This window comes from Petaurus breviceps, unplaced genomic scaffold (genome assembly GCF_028583685.1).
Source record: "Petaurus breviceps papuanus isolate PSGF00001 unplaced genomic scaffold, PetGlider_PUasm1.0 37, whole genome shotgun sequence".
NCBI lineage: Eukaryota > Metazoa > Chordata > Mammalia > Diprotodontia > Petauridae > Petaurus > Petaurus breviceps.
Window position 1 is genome coordinate 74,953,342 of NW_027186296.1, and position 19,423 is coordinate 74,972,764.

At 38.8% G+C, this 19,423-nt stretch overlaps 1 protein-coding gene across 1 annotated transcript in view; it reads right to left on the reverse strand.

Annotated features, from left to right (window-relative positions):
- Positions 1-17,353, reverse strand: part of SLC28A1 (solute carrier family 28 member 1) — a 65,002-nt gene extending 47,649 nt beyond the window's left edge. The window contains exon 1 of the mRNA XM_069098727.1: positions 17,315-17,353. The gene's annotated coding sequence lies outside the window, so the exon portion shown is untranslated. The remainder of the gene's footprint in view (positions 1-17,314) is intronic.
- Between the last annotated feature and the right edge of the window lie 2,070 nt (positions 17,354-19,423).

The window sequence follows — 19,423 nt, forward strand, 5'->3', positions numbered from 1 at the left end:
GAATGAATGAATGAATGAATGAATGAATGAATGAATGAATGAATGAAATGAATGACCTGCCTGGCTCTACCTTGGAGTTTTGCCAGGAACAGAAAACTAGGATTCTCCACTTGGATCTTTCAGGGCACTGATCTCCAAAGTTGGGACTGAGGGCTGATTTTGAAACTATGGTTTGATTCTAAAGGATGTAAGGTGAACCAAATGAGAGTGCATCCTATTCTCCCCTAGCTAGCCAATCATGAGGCTTATAACTAATATACCCTACCCTTCTCAAGGAAGAGTTCAATAGTCCCTCTGGTTCCACCAGTGCTATACAAGCTCCCAGACTTCTCCCTTCTGAGCAAGGTGTTGGCCCTTCAGGACAACTAGTTACAGCTTAATCTTGAGCTTGGGCACTGGCAGTAGTGGCTGCTGTTACTAGAAAATTCCTCGCCTATACACATACACACACAATTTTTTTAAATGGAAACCATCACTCTAGGGAAATCAGATCCACCAAAAATTTCTGAACCAATAGACCAGTTGAAAATGACCCACTATCCTGTAGTTTAGTACTCTTTCACTTGGCAGAAAAGGAATACCTAAAACTGAGTTATAATGCTCTGAGTTTTCCCTTTGTATAATTCTTCTTTCTCTGAAATTATTTTTTACTTCTCCCACAAACAAGATTTTTGTCAAATTTACCTTTGGCTAAATTCTTTTAAAAAAATAAGTGTTTATTTAATTTGTTTTTATGTCACTTAAATTTTTCCTATATCCTTTCCCTTTCTGCTGTAACAAAGAGCTATCCCTTATAACAAAAAAAAAATTAAAAGAAAGAAGAAAAAGAGAATGAAAAGGAAAGAAGTCAGCAAAACTAATCACTAATTTTTTTTTAATCTGACAATTGGGACAGCTAGGCCCTGGAGTCAGGAGGACCCGGGATCAGTTCTGGCCTCCAGATACTTAACACCCACACAAAATAACTGGCTGTGTAACCTTGGGCAAGTTACTTAACCCCAATTGCTTTAAAAAAATCTGACAATCGATGCACACTATTCCATAACTGTGAATCCCCTCTACACACACACCCACAGTCCCATATACAGATCTCTGCAAAGGAATAAGGGGAAGTAGCTTCTCATTTTTAGTTGTTTTATATTGTTCTTTTGATTTAAATTGTAGTCATTGCATATGTTTTCTTTTCTTGGCTCTGGTTATTTCATTTTGCATCAGTTCGTATAAGTTTTTTTTCCATAATTCTTTGCCTTGATCATATTTGTTGTTCCTTATAGCACAACAATAGTACTTACATTCATGTACTGTCACTTATTGAGCCATCCTCCAATCAATTATGCCAATTCTTTGTTGCTTTTATTAAGCATTTTGTTTTTTTAAAAATGTTCTATAAATATTTTGGTCTACATGGTACCTTTCTTTTTATCATTGACTCCCTTGGGGTATATATGTAGCAATGGAATCTCTGAGTCAAAGGGTATGGATATTTTAGCCATTTTATTTGCATAATTCCAAATTGTTTTCTAAAATAGTACCACTAATTCACAGTTCTATCAACAATGCATTAATACTATTTTTTGTTATTTTCTACAATTTACTAGGTGTGAAGTGAAATCTTAAAGCTCTTTTAATTAATCTCTCTCTCTTTCTCTTTCTCCCTCTATCCCACCCCACCCCTTGCCCCCAGAAATCTCTATCTTGTCTAGGCTAGAAGTGCATCAGCTTCTCATGTGCCTAACCCCATGCTAATTGGGATGGAAGATTTGACCTGTTCTGCTTTTTATTTAGAACTTCATGCCCTTTCATAGGCAGCCTCGTAGCCCCACACTCCCAGAGGGTCACCATACTAATGGCAGACATACAGAAACCAAATGGGTTTTAGCCCTAAGATAGGTAAGAATTCCCAAAATCAAGAATCTACCAGCCTCAGCCTCTCCAACAGCAGGGATAATAGGCACGGTCACCTCACCTGATGCATTTTTCTTATTATTAGTGATTTAGAACAATTTTCTGTATGGTTTCTAATGATTTGCAATTTTTCTTTTGAGAACAATTTGTTTATATCCATTGACCAGTTAGTTCTTGGGAAATGGCTTTCAATCTTTTATATTTCTATTATTTGTCTGTATATCTTAGATATCAAATCTTTATCCAAGAAATTTGATAGACTTTTTCCCCATTTAACCTTTTCCCTTCTTTATCCCAGATGGATTAATTTTGTTTATGTGGAAGTTTTCGATTTCCCATAATCAAAATTATCTATTTTATCTTTTGCAATTGCCTCTGTCTCTAATTTGGTTGTCTTTAACCAACTTCTACCAAAAACCATGAAACTTCTTCCAGGACACATTCCAAATACCATTTCTTTCCTTTACATAGATGCACTCTTAAGACTTTGACACTTAAGTATGTGATATGCACTTATATGTGATAACATATGCACTCTTAAGAGTTTTTTCCTTGTTTCTCTGCAGAATGGAATGCTCAGAAACTTTGAGGCCCCTGGAGGCTAAATATTCATCTCAATTCAGATTTTGGGTCCTTGCTAAGTATATGGAAAGTGGCAAGGGAGAAATGGGTTTGGAGCTCCTGGAAGGAAGAGGTCTAAAGTGGGAGACTGAGTGCTAATCCTAATTCTACCACTGACTTCATACATGATCTTAAGCTAGTCTTTTCATTCTCTAGGCTTCGGTGTGCTCTTCTACAAAATGAGGGAGTTGAGCAGCAGAATTTTTAAGTTTTCTAACACAGATGTTCTGTGATTCTGTGGAGAAGGAGATGGTTAGTCCTCTCCCCAATCCCTGGATGAAAGGACACCTGGGAAAGGTGGCAAGAAGGCAAGAAGGGATAAACTTTACAAGGGAAAATGGGATGGTGACAAAAATGGCAATGAACATGGAGCAGCCTTGCTTTCCTTTGGCAAGTCTGCAATAAGGAGGACATACCCTTTGATTATGAGCAAGCTTGCAGGAAGGATGGAACAGTGAGCAAATTCAAAAGTGAAAAGTAGGAGATGTGGCCAGAACAAAGCAGGGAGCTAGGGCACAGCAGAAAGGCAATAGTAACAGGAGACTCCTGAGACTTCCAGCATCCTAAGCCCCAGTGAGTAGCTAACATCTCTTCTGCCTTACAACAGTGGAAGCCAGAGATTTGAGCACCTGGACTATTTCCCTTCAAACTCCTAGTTTGGGGCTCACCTGGAGACTAAGTGAGATAGTGGTTTGGTCTAGGAAGAAGCTAGCCTACATGGTTTCAAAAATGTTGACTGTTACAGTATGATTTTTGTGAATAATCTCAATGGAAACCCAGCAGAAATGAGAGAAAGCAGGAATCTCCTGAAGGGAGGAATTGGGACTGAGACATAGGAAATTTTGCTGGATAAGTCCACACCCACTAAACCATTAGATTGCCTACCTAGACAAATACTGCTGCTTACAAAGGAACAGAGTTAGCTAGAAAGAGGTAGACAGCCAACTCTGAGATCCTGGGAGAGCTTAACAGTTTCCCCAGAGAATTCTCTGGTGGTACATAGACAGCCTAACTGCTGGCAATGAGAGCTTGACTGATAGCATTTGCTCCTTATTACTGAACAGAATCAAGCAACAAGTTAGCAGACTTTCTGATGGAAAATCCCCATGTGGGGCCTGCCAGGATGTGAGGCTACTTCTTTGCTGCACTGACCACAGCTAGGCTACAGGACCCTACCTGGCAGGGGAAAGCAAAGCTCACTTGTCTTTAGGCCTCTGCTTTGGATGGTTTCCAAGTAACCTAATGCTTGGGTAGAGAAGGCTGAAAGTATAATTAAAAGATTATTTAATTCCTACTTCTACCAGGAACCTTCGTGGAGTTAGAGAAAGGCAAATAAACTCAGAAATCTTCCTAATATTAGTAATTTTTTCTTTCTGAGAAAATAAACCCACCCCTTTGTAGATGGAAACACTTGTCTAGTTAATCTAAGGGTTTAGGGAATATGGATTTATCTAATCCACAGCTACTGGGGCACCTACGTGGTCTAGAGGATAGAATGCTAGGCCGAGTCAGAACTATCTGAGTTCAAGTCCAGCCTCACACACTTAATAGCTGTGTGTACTGGGTCAAATCACTTAACCTCTATTTACCTCAGTTTCCTCATCTGTAAAATGGGGATAATAATAGTACCTACCTCCCAGGGTTCTTGTGAGGATCAAAAGAGATTATAATAAACCCAAAGACCCTACTTTCTGGGATAAGAACTCACTATTTGACAAAAACTGCTGAAAAACTAGAAAAAAGTATGGCTGAAACTGGGCATAGACCAACACCATGTAACAGAACAAAGTTCAAATGGGTATACAATTTAGATATACAGGCTGATACTATAAACAAATTAGGGGAGCAAGAAATAGTTTATCTGTCAGATTTATGGAGAATGGAAGAATTTATGACCAAATGAGAAATAGAGAACATTACGAAATGCAAAATGGATTATTTTGATTACATTAAATTGAAAAGGTTTTGCACAAAGCCAATGCAACCAAGATTAGAAAGGAAGCAGAAAACCAGGATTTTTTTTACAACTATTGTCTCTGATAAAGGCCTCATTTCTAAAATATGTAGAGAATTGAGTTGAATTTATAAGAATATAAGTCATTCCCCAGTTGATAACTGGTCAAAGGATATGAATAGACAGTTTTCAGAGGAAGAAATTAAAGCTATCTATAGTCATATGAAAAATACTATAAATCATTATTGATTAGAGAGATGCAAATCAAAACAACTCTTAGGTACCACATAACACCTATCAGATTGACTAACATGACAAAACAGAAAATTTATAAATGTTGGAGAAGATGTGGGAAAGTTGGAATACATTCATTGTTGGTGGAGTTGTGAGCTGATCCAACCATTCTGGAGAACAATTTGGAACTATGCCCAAAGGTCTATAAAAATGTGCTTACCTTTTGACCCAGAAATACCACTTCTAGGGTTGTATCCCAAAGAAATCATAAGAATGGGAAAAGGACCCACATGGACAAAAATATTTATAGCAGCTCTTTTTGTGGTGGCCAAGAGCTGGAAATCAAGGGGATTTCCATCAACTAGGGAATGGCTGGACAAGTTATGGTATATGAATGTAATGGAATACTATTGTGCTATAAGAAAGATGAATAGGCAGACTTCAGGAAATCCTGGAAAGATTCATATGAACTGATACTGAGTGAAATGAGCAGAACCAGGAGAACATTGTACGTAGTAACAGCCACAGTGTGAAATGACTAACTTTGATAGACTTAGCTCTTCTCAACAATGTAAGGACCCAAAACAATTACAAAAGACTCATGATGGAAAATGCCATTTTCCAGACATTCAGAAAAAGAAATATGGAATCTGAATGTAGATTAAAGCATACTATTTTCTTAATTTGTTTTATGTTTTTCTTTCTCATAGTTACTTCCATTCATTCTAATCTTCTATATAACATGACTAATGTGAAAATATGTTTAATAGGAATGTATATGTAGAGCCTATATTGGATTGCATGCTGTCCTAGTGAGGTAGAGGGGAGAGAGAGGGAGAAAATTTAAAATTTATGAAAGTGAATGTTGAAAATAAATAAATTAACTAAAAAACTGAAAAAAAATTAAGAGATTATATTTGTAAAGTACTTAGCACAATGATTTCCACATAGTAGGCACTATATAAATACTAACTGTTGTTACTATAATCAGATTTCTTATAACTCAGCCCTCATTCTTACTTCATAAGCAATCTACCTTCTCCCACTCCTGCTAAGGCCCCATTTAGGTTATTCATAAAAAGCATACTGTACAAAATTCTTCAATCCTAATTTTTGAAAAAGAATAAAACTAAATATGTTGAACAGGCCTAGGTTCCTTCTTAGACAAGGCACCAGTACCCTCTCCTCTCTTCACCCCCACCTCCACTCCCCATCCTACTCCCCCCTCCCTAAACCTTCACCCCTTGGTCTACAGACAAACCCAAATCCAGGACTTCAAAGAATTACAGATCAGGTGCTCAGATGCCCTGCTGTTTGCACAATGCTTTGTAGATGTGGGGACTGAAAACATAAAAACAAAATAATTCTTCATTTTAAAAATAATAAACCAACTCCCCAGTCTTTTGTCCCTTTCAAACCTAAACTCCACACTCATCCTTTCTCCCAACCCTATGTTCATCTGTTAATTACAATGACTAGCATTTATACAGTGCTTTAAGGTTAACAAAATACTTTTACATATTCTCACAACTCCATGAAATAGTTGAATTATTATCTTCATTTTACAGATGAGGGAACTGAGGAAAATAGAGATTAAGTGACTTTGCCAGGGTCACGCAGCTAGTATCTAAGGCCCCATTTCCTGACTCCAGGCCTAGTGCTCTGATGCTAGTGCCACCTAGCTGCTCAATGTCATGGTATCTTACTGACCTGTCCCACACTGTCCTGGGGAGAGGACATGAAAAGTCTGTCCCTCCTCCTCTATTATTAATGCATGACCCACAGTACAACATTATTGAGCAAAAATACTTTTTTTTTAAATGATGAAGTGAATTGGTAAGGTACATTTGTGATATCTTTATCACTCATAGAATAGATGGCATTGTGCTAAGCTTTCTTTATTAAAAACTTATTTGGTCTCCTTCAAATAAACCAGCCCTATTTGCTCTGTCCCGAAATTAAATGAGCTGGAATGGAACCAAAGACATTATATGGGGAACAAAAAGAAATGTCAAAGATTCTCCTCCATCACCCTCAAACCCAACTGTTTCTCCTATCACTTCTACTGCTCTGACCCTCCCACATCGCGACTTTAGAATTTGTTTCCCTGCCATTAAACAACCTACCATCCATGATCCCAAATGTTGCCATTTTAAATGTAATTTCTAGAGCATCTCTATCTGAATTGCTATGTTTAATATTTTTACAAAGCTCCATGCCCTCATGAAATTAAATTGTTTTTCTTATCTGCCTAGTTTGGGCAGGAACTTCAGTCTGTTCTACCTGGCACAGAGAAGCACAAGTCTGAGTTCAGATCAGCTTTCCTCTCAGCAGAAATAGTAGCACTCACATGAACAATTCCTAGAGAACTCAGTTTCCCATGCCTTCTTCCTTCAGAAGGCAGGCTCAGTAACACCTGCCTCCAACAGTGGCCCTCACTTACTCAAAGGACCTAAGAATCACCCCCAAATAGAAGGCAGAGTAGTCTTTATATCTTCATTGAGGGAGACCTCTCCCTTTTCAGGTAGTTGATCTATCTGCATCCTCTGGAATCTGTTTAGGGTGAATTGCTAATTAACTGAGCTGCTATATATAGTTTGACCCAGCTCCTGGTTTTCCATAATCCACTCCCTGACCCTTGGTTCCCATGATCTAGGTGACTTATCACTGCAAATAGTTACAGAGTTCCAAGAACCGGTTAACTCAGTTAATATAATTAGTTTCAATATACAGATCCCATATGTACTACTATTAATCTTTATTACAGTTCAAAATACAAGGCCAATAAATTCAGTTATTGACCAGAATGGAAATGATCACTGAGAGAATTGACCATAAGATTGTTCTGGTAGAAAATCTGTATATAAAATGTCCTTTTGTTTGTGACCAGTCCCAGGGAACTGGTCAGTATTTGGGGTGTCCCCTTAAGGAATGAATAAATGAAAGAAAAAGCATTTATTAATCATTAACTATGTGACAAGTATCGGGGCACTGTTTCCCACCTCATGGGCTGGGTCCCAAGGTTCAATCCTCTGATGGTCTTTCATCCAAACAACATCCCAGTGTACTCTCTGCTTCCTTCTTATCTCCCATGATTTGGGACAAGGATAGAGCCCCAGAGAGGACAAGCAACTGAGCTCTCCTTTTCCCTGCTTCCCACCTATATTTTTTCTTAACCAAATTAAATGACAGTAATAATTCCCAGGAGGAATCCATGACTCTTTCTACTATCACTACCCACTTTCAAGACCAAATTGGATCAAGACTAGATCTACCCAAACCAAGGAGGTTGGAGGTAGTGACATGCTGGTAAATGTTTAACAATGAATTCTCTGGAAAAATGACACACACTTTTCAGCTTAATCAGCATTATTAACGTTCTATCACTTTTTTAATTCTCAAAAATCAACCAAACAATAACTCAAGACCTGGTTTTTAACACTTGCTCCAAGGTATAAATGATTACACTGAAAATTTAATTATCACTCCCAAACTGGTATGAGTTAGCTCCAACTTACCTCTGGTCATAGGTAAAGCCAACCCTAAGATTCAATGAGACTTTATGAGTTCCACGAAAGTATTACTCTTGTGTCAGATGGCATTCAATCAATCATCCCAATCTGACTAGGAATGAAGTCTCCTTTTGGAGAGACACTGCATTTAGAACAACCCATCTATCCATTGAAATAGGGAAGGTTCCCATTGTTGGGATTCTAGTCATTTGAGACCTCAACAAAGGGTTGATTTATTAGTATGACTAGGCATTGCCAAATGAGCCAAAGAAGAAAACTCTCCCCAGAACAATGCTGAAAATTACTTTGCAGCAGACCCAATTCTTTGACAGCAGATGGCACCACCTCTGATACCTGCACCATTCAGGGGCTGGTCTGGGGCAAGGGAGCATATTCCCTCTATGAAGGAGGCTGCTACCAGATGCCTCTTGTTTCCAGTGGCCCTTTGTTAATAAGGAATGGAAGGTGGTTTTTCCAGTGCTACCATAGGATCATAGATTTGGGACTAGAAGGGACTTTAGAGGTTATCAATTCCAATCCCCTAATTATACAGACTGGGTAACTAAGGGCCTTAGAGGCTGAGTGATTTGCTGAGGGTCACTGAAACTGCAAGTATCTAATATGGGTCTTCATGACTCCAAGGGCAATACTCTACTCATTACCCTGTGTTTGCCTCCTACTGACAAGCAGAAACAAGCCCCTCTCGTCCAATACACTTCTGTATCTTCAGGGAGTTAGACTGTCTCCCCATTTTTTGATATCACCATGAGTGGTATGGTCTTCTTTCAGTGCCCCATCCCTCCCAATCCTCCTGCTTCCAGATCCATCCAACTATGCTTGATGGAACATATTTAATGTTCCCACTCTTGGCATTTAATTCATAGAATCCATAATCCTTGGGTAACTGGACCCCAAGTGTCTGGTGGATCATCCCACATTCTGAAGATTCTCTTCCTCTTAATGATTGCCTCTCCAAAATAATGAGACTGTTGCTCCAGGGTCTGAAAAGTTAGGCCAATCATCTGGGATGGGAACTGCAATCCATTATTTTCTCTGGAATGTTGAGGCATGAAAAGATGAGATTTGATTCAGAGCATAAATTTTATTATTAGTCAAGTGGTAGTTACATGCAGGATAAAGAAAATAACTTTCCATAGGAAGAGCTGCTTAATCACACACACACACACACAAACCTGCAAAGCAATAATAATAGCTTACGTTTACATATTGCTTTAAGGTTTGAAAAGTGTGTTACATACATTAATGCATTTGATCTTCCTTACAATCCTTTGTACAAAGTTTCTTTTAAATCATGTGCATTCTGGTAAACAAGGGGGCACAAACCACAGACAGAGCTCCCTATTCCTGGATTATTCCAGTTACAAAGTTCTTTGTTCCTACTATAATTTCCCTATGCCCAGATGTTGCAGACCATAACTTCTCTGGTCCAACCTCAGTTTTCCTGTTCTGCTCAATCAGCCCATTAGAAAGAAGCAACACCTATGTTGCCCAAGATTGTGTATATTTATTCATTGTGTATATCTGTTATTCATCATTAGATGTCCTTGGTTAATGAGGAGACTTGGATCCCATCTGTTGGCAATTGGTAGCTTTGCTAATAAATTGATTGTGCTCAGAACTTGGTTGTTTCAGTTTATCTTTATCATAGATTTTGACCATGACAATTGGTGAGACAGTCAGAAGTCGAATGAATGGCCCTAGACCCTGAGATAGCCTCTTCAAGGAACTCCCCAGAGCACATGCTGGTTGACTTGTCACTAAGAGACTTCTCCATGGAGAAGGGTAGGACTACCCCTCAGTCTCAATATCAATTCTTCCAAGCCAAGGTAAGCCCCTGGAATCCCTTCCATGTGGGAATCAGGCCCATCTATAGGGGATCCAGACTCTCCTACAAGGGAATCTGACCTTTCTATAAGAGAATCTGTTCCATCTATATGAGAATCTATCCAATCTATTGGGGGACCCATCCCTTCTATAGGATGGGGTCTAGCAGTAGCTTACCAAAAGCAATCCCCCAGAAAAATTTGTCATGTGTTAGAACAAGGGAAAACTCCCAGTTCAAATGGGAATGACAAAAATGAACACTGTCAAATTATGTGAATTTGGTTTAAGACTTCAAAGATTCAGCTGATAACTTATTAAACTTTTGGTTATTATTTATTAAGAATTGAACAACGTCACCCAAAACAAATGAAGTATTGGTTTTGCTGGGCACCCTGCCTGATGGGTCATGCCTGTAGAATCTTAAAGGGCCCTCCTCTCTTTACCCTGCTCTGTCTTCTCCTTCTACTCCTCTAACTTATTCTTCTCCTACGATGGTAGCAGATTTGATTTTTTGAAAATGAGAGACCAGTGGCTATTGTCTTTCCTCTCCATGAAAGGTTTATATGTGATGTCACATAACTTAGAAATTTGGTACCTTTAAGACTCTATCAAACTTTTAGTCCCCCTGATCTCTCCACATGGAGGACAGACTCCCCTAAATATAATGAAGACCTCAAGGCTGTCATAACCTAATTTCAGGCCATATTTAGAGGTTATAACTCTATCTGGAGGGATATAATTGATTTAATGGAAACCCTGCTCTCCTTGTGGGGGAAAGAACTGCCATCATAGAAGGAGCACATAGATATACCCCAGCTGATTCTACTCCTTCAAAGATGGGTGGCAGGAGGAGAGGGTCCTTTCTAATTGAACTTTATAAGACCCATGCTGGAACAGTAACAATACAGTTGACAATGATAGGCTATTACAACCTAGAAAATCCTTAACCAGGGGAATGGAAGTATGTACCATTCAACCTGAAAACTGGAGTATATTTCAAGAAATTATTCAGGAAGAAAATGAAACTCCTCACCACTTTTATGACAGGTTGTTTAAAGGTGCTAAGTAGTATGCAGGGTTAGATAGAATTAACCAGAGGGATGCTAGAATCATTGATTCTATCTTTGTTGGCTGATCCATACCAGAAATGTGCATTTATTTCCAAAAAAATTGCCCTGGATGGCATGAAAAGAACATGAGTGAGCTGAAGAGTAATGCTTAATATGTTTTTGAAGAAAGGGAAAAGGAGAAAGTAAAACCTAAGCCAAAACCCCAAATACTCTTGGCTTTTACTCAGAGAACCATGGCTCCCTTTTGAACACCAGGAAATCAAGAGCTACAAGTATGTCTTTACTATAACAAAGAAGGTCAGGAGGCGGAGGCAAGATGGCAGGGTCCAGCTTCCACCTTCCCCAATCTATGTGAAAAGGGTAGTTACATGCAGAACCCACAAAATGATACAGAGAAGCTAACCTCCCACTGAGGACAGCCTGGCAGGCCAGCAGAAATCAGCCAGCATGGCACTCTGGGAGACAAGCCCAGCCCCATGCCAAGGCTTTAGCCCCAGGGCGGGCCTGACCAGCCACTGGCTAGAGGGACTCCAGATCAACAGCAGCTGTAACCGTTTCCAGATTTATCAACACATAGATGCTAAGGACAAAGTGAGAGGTCAGTGTAGTCTGGACTTTGGGACCCAGTAAGTGGGAGGGTGTTGGCTTTGCCCCTGGGGCGAGAAGCTGCTGAGATGCTGGCACAGCCAGTCAGTGCCACATGGCAGCTTCAGCTAGGAAGTGTAGTGGCCTGCAGAGTGTAGGGGGACCAAGCACCAGTCTGAGGGGTAATCGCTCTTGCTTTAACCATCTTGGATCTGGATTACAGTGTAGGGTCGAGGTCCTGGGGTGTGTGTCCAGCTTGCCAGAGTGTGTGGAGACCTCAGAGAGGGCACCCATCTAATACCTCCAGCAGCCAAGAAAACCCCAGCATTTGGGACAAAAGCTCTCCTGTCTGGTGGCAGAGTCCTACTGGGGCAAGCCCTGGGGTCAAATGACTGAGGGGCAACATGACCAGGCAAAGGAAACAAAGTAGACAGAAGATTCCAACATTAGACTCCTATTTTGGGGACAAAAAGGAGCAAAGCATGGAACAGGAGGAAGACAGTGAAGTCAGAACTCCTGCACCAAAAGCTTCAAAGGAAAATACAAGCTGGTTACAGGCCATAGAAGACCTTAAGAAGCAGATAAGAGAAGTGGAGGGAAAATTGGGAAGAGAAATGAGAACAATGCAAGAAAATTACAAAATGAGAGTCAACAGCCTGACTGAGGAAAATACTACCTTAAAAAATAGACTAATTCAAATAGCAAAAGAGGCTCAAAAAGGCAATGAGGAGAAGAATGCCTTAAAAAAATGAATTTTCCAGATGGAAAAATAATCTCTAAAGCTCAATGAGGAGAATCATTGCTTCAGAATTAGATTGGAGCAAATGGAAGCTAATGACTTGATGAGAAATCAAGATGCTGTTAAACAGACCCAAACAAATGAAAGAATAGAAGGCAATGTGAAATATCTCATGGGAAAAACCACTGACCTGGAAAATAGATCCAGGAGAGATAATTTAAAAATTATTGGACTACCTGAAAGCCATGATCAAAGTAAGAACCTAGAAATCATCCTCCAGGAAGTTCTCAAAGAAAACTGCCCTGATGTTTTAGAACCAGAGGGCAAAATAGAGGTTGAAAGAATCCACCAATCACCTCCTGAAAAAGATCCCAAAAAGAAAACTCCTAGGAATATTATAGCCAGGTTCTGAAATTCCCAGATTAAGGAGAGAATATTACAAGCAGCCAGGAAGAAACAATTTGAATATTGTGGAAACACAATTAGGATAACCCAGGATCTGGAAGATTCTACACTGAGGGATCTAAGGGCTTGGAATATGATATTCTGGAGGTCAAAGGAACTGGGATTAAAACCAAGGGTCACCTATCCAGCAAAACTGAGTATCATGTTTCAGGGGAAAATATGGTCATTCAGTGGAATAGAGGACTTTCAAGCATTCTTGCTGAAAAAAACCAGAGTTGAATAGAAAATTTGACATTCAGATACAAGAAGCAAGAGAAGCATAAGAAGGTAAACAGGGAAAAGAAATCATAAGGAACTTATCAAAGTTGAACTATTAACATTCCTACATGGAAAAATAATAATTGTAACTTATGAAACTTTTCTCAGTAGTTGAAGGGAATAGAAATATATATGAGGGTATATGGGCATATGAATACATATGTGAATGTGTATATATGTTTACAGGTATACATAGATAGAGGGCACAGGACCAATTTAACAGGAAAGGATGATACTTAAAAGGTGAAATTAAGAGGTGAGAGAGGAATATAATGAGAGGAGATGGGGAGAGACAGAATGGGGTAAACTATCTCATATAGAAAAGGCAAGGGAAAATGGTTACAATGGAGAGGAAGAATAGGAAGGCAAAAGGGAATGAATGAGTCAACCTTATTCCCATTGAATTTGGCTTGAGGAGAGAATGAAATTCACACTAAATAGGATATATCACCCTACAGGAGAATAGGGGGGAAGGGGATGATAGGGGGGATGATGGAAGGGAGGGCAGGCTGGGGGGAGGGAAGTTGGAAGCACCCACTTTTGAAAAGGAATGGGATCAAAGCAGAGAATAGAACAAGTGGGCGATGGGATAGGAGGGAGGGAAATATAGTCAGTCTTTTACAATGTATCTACTATGTTATTGTTTTGCATTAACCACACATGTACAACCTGTACTAAACTGCTTATCTTCCCAGTAAGGGTGGGTGACAAGGGAGGAAGGGAATGAATCTGGAATTCAAAGTTTTAAAATCAAATATTCAAATATATATATATATACTTTTATTAATTCTATTTTACATGTAATTGGGAAATAAGGTATACAGGCACTTGGGCATAGAGATCCACTGGAAAAGTCGAAAGGGGTATGGGAGAAAATATGGGAGAGAGCAGATTGGAAGAGGGGATATCCTGTGGGACCGCTATTTTAGGGCGGTGGGTAGGGGAAAAACGGGGAGAAAATTTGTAACTCAAAATCTGGCAGAAATGAATGATGTAAAACAGAAGTTAATAAAGAATTTGGGGGAAAAAACAGAAATAAGGTCATATAGCCAGGAAATGCTTTAAGAAAAGATGAGATGCATGGAGTGAAAAATTGAAGGGGCCCTAGAGTGACTCAAAGAAAACTCACAATTCAAAATTGTGTGCACTGGCTTTTTTTATTAAACCTAGACCTAGAAGGAAAAAACTTTGCCAGCATGTAAATATATGTGTCTGTCTTATTGTATTGTCTGTGTTTTGTGATAATTTCTTCCTGTGGCCTGATCAGCCTAAGGAAAAAGAGTATTTTTTTAAGAAACTTTTAAAACCTTTTAATAAAAAGGGAAATCTCACTCTCACTCCAGCCAAGTTGGAAAGGCAGATAAGAAGGGAGTCTTTGTTCCCAATTTGTAGAAATTTATAACATTATGAATTAGAAACTAAATTTGTGGCAAAAATCTAATTTCTCTACTGTAAATTTTCGAATTTCATAAATGATGAAATATCCTAGTGAATATGTTGTTTAAAAAACTGTAAAAGTTTTAGTGCAAAGGTGATTTCACTGATAAGAAACTGAAGTTCCTAAGTGAATGAGTTTTCAGTTTTGTTTTGGAAGAAATTAAAACTGGAAAATGAAAGGAGTATCAGTGAAGTTCCAAAGTAAAAAGAGAGAAACATGTTCAAATCAGGGAGAAACTTTAAAAGTAAATAAAATTTAATTTGGAATAATGTTTGTATCTGCCTAAGCAATTAATTAAAGTACTCTGAGTAATATAACTTTATTGGTAAATTAGAAACAGTCACCTAAAGAAACTGGAATAAATGATGAATTTGTAAGTCTTTAAAAATCCAGAGTGGTGACAGTTTTGCAATTAATTAGTTTTGTGTAATAAAAACTTGTACTAACTTGAAAAGGAAAAAAATCAGTAAAAAAGAAAATAAATTCTGTAGATAGTTCGAGACATGATTAGGGAATAAAGATTAGAGGAATTCTGGGATGCAATGAAAGTAAAAGAAAAATAAGGAGTCAAAATTGTAAAATGATTTTAGAGAAGTGTCTGTCAGAAATATTAAACAGCATTATAAAACTGTGCCAAATGGGAACTCTTTGAAGTAAAAGTTTGCAGCACAAAATTATCTGTGTGAACTGGTCTTTCTGGGGTAAAAAATTACAAAGATGTATGTAAGGAGGATTTTATTATCTTTCTTAGAGTTAATTTCTCAGGGTCTGTATGGTCATGGGAATGTCTAGTTTCCAGGTGTTTGATAATAACTCCCAGAATAGCCCCAAGGATTCTAGATAGTAGTTCCCAGAATCTTAGTTACAGACAATCCTACTGAGGCTGCACCATGAGATAAGGAATCACATAATGTGATATTTACTTCACTTGCAAAGAATGACAATATTGCTAAAGTTAACCTGTGAGCTTAATGTTGGCAAGATACCTTCTTTGTCTGTTGCCCTATAAAGCTGGTGGGCAACTGGTCAGTGAGTAGGGAGAAACCATGGGAAATCCATGGGGGGAAACCATGGGGAACCCAGAGGAGAATCTGTGTGTGCCTCAACCGGCCCCCACTGAGGTTTGAGGGGAGTTAGGGGAGTGCACAAACCTGTGCCTGTTTCCACTGACCCTACTGAGAAGTAGGGGTAGCTGCCCTCCCCTTCTCCCTGGCCATTGCAAGAAGAGTGACTAGGGAATTCTGTAGGAGCTGGTACTCCCAGCAACCATTTGAGAAGACTAGACTAGAATAAAGTTGATTATTAACCCCTCCAAAGCTGTCTGCCTGTCTGACTAGATCAAAAGTGAACCTGTTAGAGGCTGGAGACTGAGAAGTCCAGTAACTCCCGTGTGTTATCAGTGAAACAAAATAAATAGATGGGGGGGAGCAAGGGGCAGGGGAATAAGATGTGTACTTTAGTGTCAGGACAGGCCAGAATAAGAAAACAAAAGGAAATTATTTGGTTCATTGGGTGATTTTGAACTAACTAAAAAAGTTGACCCCAAAATTTGAAACATTAACTGTTGAGTGGTGCTTGGGAAAATTAAGGTTCTAAATATTATTATTTGAGATTGTAAACCCTAGACTTGATTTAAGTGGTTTCATTTACAGTGAGATGTGTTCTGATATTAGGGATATTATTATAAATTGGAATGTAATACAAATCATATTTGCTAATCTATAAAGGGAACAATAATAATAGTACTACCCTCCCTAATTGCTACCTCCCTCCCACCCCATGTTGTTGAGAGGACCATATAATTGTTAAGTGCTTAGCACAGTGCCTGGTTTCTGCAAAGGGTAAATAATACAATATCTGCACCTTATAGGAATTAAATTGGAGAAAATATTTCTTTAATAATGCTCTCCCACTTAAAGAGAGCTTTTCTAAATTGGCATTGATTCCATTAATATTTAAGACTAGTATCCTCATAAAGGGAAAAACTTCAAACTTACTATTTAACTGCCCTGTCATGTAAATTAGCAAATTGTTATGCTAATTCCTTTAAGAAATTCAAAATAACTGAGAAATCAAAATGTCAACATTTTAAAGTACTACAAAAGGCAGAGCTCTGACACTTTAAATTAAGCTTTAGGGGCAGCTAGGTGGTGCAGTGAGTGGAGCACTGGCCCTGGGGTCAGGAGAACCTGAGTTCAGATCTGACTTGGACACTTGGCACTTGCTGGCTGTGTGACCTTGGGCAAGTCACTTGATCCCAATTGCCCTGCCTTCCCCCCTCAAAAAAAAAAAAAAAGCACAAAAAAATTAAGCTTTAAAAACCAGAGAAAAGCCTGGCAGGTGGCAAGTACTATATAAATATTAATGTAAGTACTCACTATTGGTCTTGAATTCAAACAATATAGGATGCCAAAAGTGATAAATGATTTGCTACATTAAAGAATTTGGAAATGCATTCGATTGAATTAATGTCACCTAACAGGTGAAAGTTTTCATATTTATATGACATTGTGTATGTAAATTTTTTATCCTATTGTGAAAAAATGCTGTTAAAAATAATTTCCTTTTTTAATACAAACACTGTTAGATTATGCAATTGGCTGGTAAACAAATATGATGAAAATGTCTGAAAACTGTTAAATATTTAATAGGGTATATTTTGTGTTAAATTGGAAAATAATCACTTACGGTTAGGAGACCAAAGTAGTAAAATCCTCTTAAGTTGTTCTTGTTGGCAAGGTTCCTTGAGACTTTTCACTAGGACGGAAGTATAAGATCCTATCATCTCCCAATACAAGCATGTTATGAAATTTTGTAGTGATGCGGCTTGAAAAAGTAGGAACTCTCAGCCCAAGTGGTATAATTTACATAAACTAAAGAGTGAATTTTATCTGAGATCCTCCCTGAAGACAGCTCTTCAACCATCATTCACCTTTGCATCTCCCACCAGATTTAGCACCATGTTTAGCATATAAAAGATTGCCACTGTCAATAGGAGATGAGTTGAATCAAGTCAAGGAGCATTTATTAAGGTCCTACTGTGTGCTAGGGATACAAGAAAAGGGAGTGGGGGAAGAGTCTCTGCTCTCCAGGAGTCCTCAGTCCAATGGGAGAGAAAACAGGCAAATTACTACCTATCAATAAATTATGTAAACAGGATCAATTGGAGATAATTTCCAAAGAAAGCACTAAATTAAGGAAACCTGGGAAAAACTTCTTACAGAAGGACATAAGCTGAGACTTATGGGATGCCTCAACTAGAGTGGTGGCAGTGTTAAAGGGAGGAAGGAGAATAGCTAGCACTTATATACCAATTAAAGATTTGCAAAGCTTAAAAAGAGAAGCAGGAAGATCTGGGTTTGAATCCTGCCTCAGACATTATCTGTAGTAAGTAGCTTGGCAAGAGTCACGACCTCTCCCTCAGTTTCCTCATATTTAAAATAAGAAGATTGGAATCTATGGTCTCTGAGATCCCTTTTGGCTCTAAGTCTAAACCGATGATTTAATCAGTGGAAATGTCATTGAGGAAGAGATATTACCATCTGATTTGCTGCTACACTTTGTCCTTAGAGTCAAAAGGCACTTTCCATCTGACTTGAAGCTGAAACCTTCTATGTGTTGTTTCCCTCATGAGAAGATAAGCTCCTTGAGGGCAAGGACTGCCTTCCTTTTATATTTGTATCCCCAGTATTTAGCACTAAGTTTTATATTAGTAAGTGATTAATAAATGCTTTATTGATTTGTTCATTCATCCTATAAGCATTTTACATGTTAACCTTATTTGATTCTAACATTAACCCAAGGTAGATGCTATTATTTTATGAAGAAATTAAGACAGAGAGAACTTGTCCACTAAACATAATGCTTTGTGATCTGCACACAACAGGTGCATAATGAATATTTGTTGAATGCGTTTTTCATCTGAAACCTAAAATATCTAATGTGTCAGAGGTAGGATTCTATACTCGGGTTTTCCTGACTTGAAATCCATCACTCTGTCTACTACATCTATCACCAAGCAGCTCATCAATGAATTTGAGTCTAGTTGCCTGGCATTCAAAGATGACTTGTCCATAGTCACAAAGTGTCAAAGGTAGGATATGAACCCAGGTCTTCTTGGTTCCAAGTTCCACCCTCTATTCACCAAATACGATGTTCCTTGGCTTTCATACAACAGGTATTTAATAAATTTTCTCATCTGAAGCTTACTAGATCTTGGCCCAAACAAGCCACCCAATTTCAGTTCTCCTGCCTGTAAACTAGGTTAAGAATTCTTACATCATCCCCCGTCCCCTCCCCCGCCTTCTCCTGCCCTTTCCGCATTGCTATGAGTAAAGGATTTTGTAAGACCCTAAAGTGTCATACTCATGTGAGCTATCATCATCACTAATCAAAGAAATAACAAGGTAGAGGGTAAGTAGAGAACCTGATCAGAAAGAAATCAGGGAAAGGCAGCATGGAACTGGGGGAGGGGTGGGTGATCAAATTCCATCCACTGATCAAGGATGAAGGCCTTCCCAGGGGCCCCTAGCTCTGCTCCTCCCCCCACAACCACAGATTTCTTCTGGATCAGAAGTGAGAAAAGCTATCAGAGGGCTGATGATTACAAAATGCATGAAACCAGCTTCTACTGTATCTGCCTTGGTGGGTTTTAAATGTGTAGTGTGCTCAGGGAACAATAGAACTTAGGAAGCATGACTCAGAAAGATATGAGAGTTCACCCCCAAACCACCCCTTCGTGGAGGTGGAAGGTCCACCGGTGTTAGATAGCACACGTTTTCAGACTTTTTCAATGTG